We start from the raw sequence: 4,019 nt of genomic DNA on the forward strand, positions 1-4,019 counted from the left end.
AGTTGTGGTTAGACCAACCTAATAAATCAGGCGCCTCTACGGAAAGAGTGGTCCATGTGGCCCAATGCATCGCCAAAGCGTGTAACGCATCCATGCCGAGAAGGTGCTCATTCCTCAGTAGAAGACCAAACTACTGGTGGACTACTAAGCTAGCCAGCCTTCGATCAACCTGTCACCGAACCAGAAGAGCGGCTCAGAGGGTAGTCGGCAGAATCGACCAAGGGCAAAAAGAGCGCGCCTGTAAGGAAGCCCGCAAAACTTTCAAGCTCGCTATCCAATGGAGCAAGAGGGAATGCTTTAAGGAGCTCTATTCGGTAGCGGACGTAAACTCGTGAGGAGGGCGGGCACCTATAAAACCGTGATGGGATGATTCAGAGGTCGTTCATCTCCGCAGATCAAGTGCCCTTCACTTTTGTTAAAAATTATTCAGAGGTGATTCCCACAGCAAAAGGAGGGCACAGACAGCTTCCAGCGACCTCTGAATGTGACGGCAATACCGCCAATAACGAGCTGCTGGAGATCTGCGCTAGAATAGGAAATAACAAAGCTCCGTGTCTGGATGGCATGCCAAGTAGGGCTCTTAAGCTTGCCGTGAAATCCACACCGGACATGTTCGCTGAAGTGTTCGAAGCGTGCATGTCCGAGGGGTTATTTTCTGCATCATGGAAGCGACTGCAGTTGGTACTACTGCTTAAGGCTGGCATACCTCCAGGTGAGCCAACCTCCTACAGACCTATTTGCCTTTTGGACACTGTGGGGAAAATGCTAGGGCGGGTAATCTACAACAGATTACTCCCGGTTGTTGAGAGCCAGGGAGGCCACTCAGACCGACAGTATGGGTTCCGTAAAGCCAAATCAACCATTGATGCCAACAAATGGTTACTGGCTTGGCCGAAGATGCAATCCGCGGAAAGGGCAGTACTAACAAATATTGCGTGTTGGTGACCCTGGGTGTGAGAAATGCATTCAATTCGGCCAATTGGAATCTAATACGGGAATCCCTGGCGAGGATTGGTATTCGCGCCTACCTTGCAGCTATTGCCAACAGCTATTTACATGAACGGAAGCTTTGGTGTGACATTGAAGACGGACCTCTGGAGTATGTTGTCTTTGCGGGTGTCCCACAGGGCTCCGTACTGGGCCCACTGCTGTGGAACATCTTGTTCAACGATGTACTTAATCTTCCCCTTCCGGAGGAAGCCACGATGGTGAGTTACCCTGACGATATAGCTCTGGTTAAGGGTCCTCATCACCAAAGCCATTAAGGGTTCTCATCACCAAGCGCTGTAAATTACAGGCGTAATCAAATTGGAAATCATATCATCACTTCTAAGCCTGCCATCAAATACTTGTCAGTGATGACAGAAGGGAAGCCTAACTATAAGCAACACGTGCAGTATGCTTATGACAAAGCATCCACTGCAAGTGTGGCCCTGGCAAGAATGATGCCGAACGTGGGAGGACCACGGCATGCTTCCAGGTTGCTTATAGCTAGGTTAGTGATTTCGATCCTGCTCTATGCAGATCCATTTTGGGGAAAGTCATTGCAGGTCACATTTAACGCTTACAAACTGAGTTCAGTCTACAAAAGAACAGCCCTAAGGGTGTGCTCGACATAGAGGACTGCCTCAGATGATGCAGCATTCATTATCTCGGGAATGATGCCCATTAACATCTTGGCAGATGAGGTGACGAATACATACAATGCGAAGTCTACCTCTCCTTTATCACAGACGAAGAAAGCCGAAAAGGAGAGATCTCTAAATAGATGGCAAAAGCATTGGGAATGCTCGGCAAGGGGTCGTTCGACACATAGGCTCATTCCTACCATCAAGGAGTGGTTGGAGAGACGACATGATGAGGTTAATTATAATATTACCCAGTTATCTCACAGGGCATGGAGGTTTAAACTAGATACCTCACCCGTTGTCCAAACTGCAATGGAGTTCCAGAGGACACAGAGCATGTATTCTTCCACTGTCCAAGATTTGTGAAGGAAAGGAAGAACCTATAGGAGACTTTAGGAGAGGTACCCGTACCAGAGACGATAGGTGACCAAGCTAAAGAAAGCTGACTCCGCCCCGTGATGTAATACCGTATGGAGGTTCAACGGGGCTTGTGGGGAGTCGCGGGTGGTTTTAGTGGGTAAGAATCTCACACACTGGCGTGTGTGTCCTTTGAAGATTTCCACTTCCTCAAAAGAAAAAGGCCGACAGACAGACAGACAGTAAATCGATTTTAATAAGGTTTTGTTTTACACAAAGTCAATCGTGGTGAGCATGACGCAGCAGCCAAGTAAGGTGTCTGTGATGAAGAAATGGCCAATGTACTGCTGGATGACGTTGGGTTAATCCACACTAAGGGTAGTTGCCTCATCTAATTTGATGGGATGACACTTCGGAGGACATTTTCAGTATTCAGGAGAAGTATAGAGACTTTTATGAAGGGAATCCATTCTGAAGACTGACAAGGTAATCAGGACATTATCATCACGAATAATCCCCACCAAGTACTAGAGGTGGCTGGACTATGGATACACGCCAGCAACTTGCTAGGAAACTGACAGGAGAACAGTATGCAAGTGATCAAGCTAAGACTTGCAATGAAAGCGAAAATTGCGTTCTCTGCAGGGATCCTGACGTGCCTGGTGAAGGCGTTGCATACGCAGCCGGTTCTGGACGGTATCCAGTTTCGGGAGTGGAACTAGAAAGGGCTAGGATGCCACTAGCATGGTCCGCATTCCACAAATTAACATGTACCGAAGTGCAACTGCTCACCAGTTGTTAGCGCAATTCGCTGCAGAGGTCAAGGTTGATCTAGTGCTAATCAGCAAGCAATACCGGAATCGGAACCCGGATTCAGTGCATCTCGATTTATCGGGTACCGTTGCCATCAAGGTTCGGGATGGCCTTCAATTTCGTGTTCTTACGGATTCGTTGCTTAAAGATAATGGTTTTTAGCATTCACCAGACGCCGAATGAGAGGCTTGATGCACTGAAGGACGCGAGTGCTGGTTGGCGGTGACTTTAATGCCAGGGCCCTTGAATGAGGCATGTCTCAGCCAGACTTCAGAGAGAAAGGGATCCTGGAACTGATAAAGTACGGGTTTGTAATCTAAAACACCGGATCTACGTAAAACGCTTCGACGCCCAGGCGGTGAAGGAAGCATCCCAGATATAACTTTTGCATCGGAATCTCTGGATCTGTGGCAAGTCCGAGAAGACCTCTCGGCAAGTGATGAACAGTATATCGCGTTCGAAGTGTTTGATGCTATTTACATCGTGAGGGTGAACATCAGGAAGCTCGTCGAAGCTCTCGGGGCAGATCGCACTTGAGAACACTTCGGGGAGTGATAGTGTTGCATCTGACACCATTGTCAACTCAGTAATGAAGCTATTGACAATAGTATGTGAGGACTCGATGCTCTGCAGGGGCCAAGCCGTGATAAGCTTTCTATTTCCTGGTGGACGGCAGGGACTGCCGACCTACGAATGGAGTGTCATAAGCTCTGCCGTTTGGCACAAGGTTTACATGGTTGCGAAAGGACAAGCACCATAAAGGTAGAGCATAGATATCCAAAAGGAAACTCCGCAGTGCGATTAATAAAAACGAAGCTTGGGGATTGCAAAACCTAGTTAACGAGATAAATGAGGACCCGTTGGGACTTGTTTACTAACTTGTCACCCGGAAACTCGGGGCTCTGTGGAAAGCCTACGTACAAGTACCGACCGGGTGGACCGCATTTGTACGGGCATTGTTCCCCAGACATCCTGTACGGAGTGATGTCAACAGCGCTGAAAGTGTGAAAGATTGCCCCTTTTTTCACAATAATAGAGCTCGAAAAAGCAGTTATCACCATGAAAAACAAGAAGGCGCCAGCTCCTGATGGTATCCCGGCATAAGTTTGGAAACTGGTGCAGCGTCTGCCTGAAGGAGGGCATTGTTCCTTGTCACTGGAAGGTTTCGGCACTCGGGCTAACCAACAAGGGAAGAGGAAGAGGAGGCCCGGAGCTTCGGTC

The sequence above is a fragment of the Hermetia illucens genome, chromosome 3 (assembly GCF_905115235.1).
Source record: "Hermetia illucens chromosome 3, iHerIll2.2.curated.20191125, whole genome shotgun sequence".
Taxonomy (NCBI): domain Eukaryota; kingdom Metazoa; phylum Arthropoda; class Insecta; order Diptera; family Stratiomyidae; genus Hermetia; species Hermetia illucens.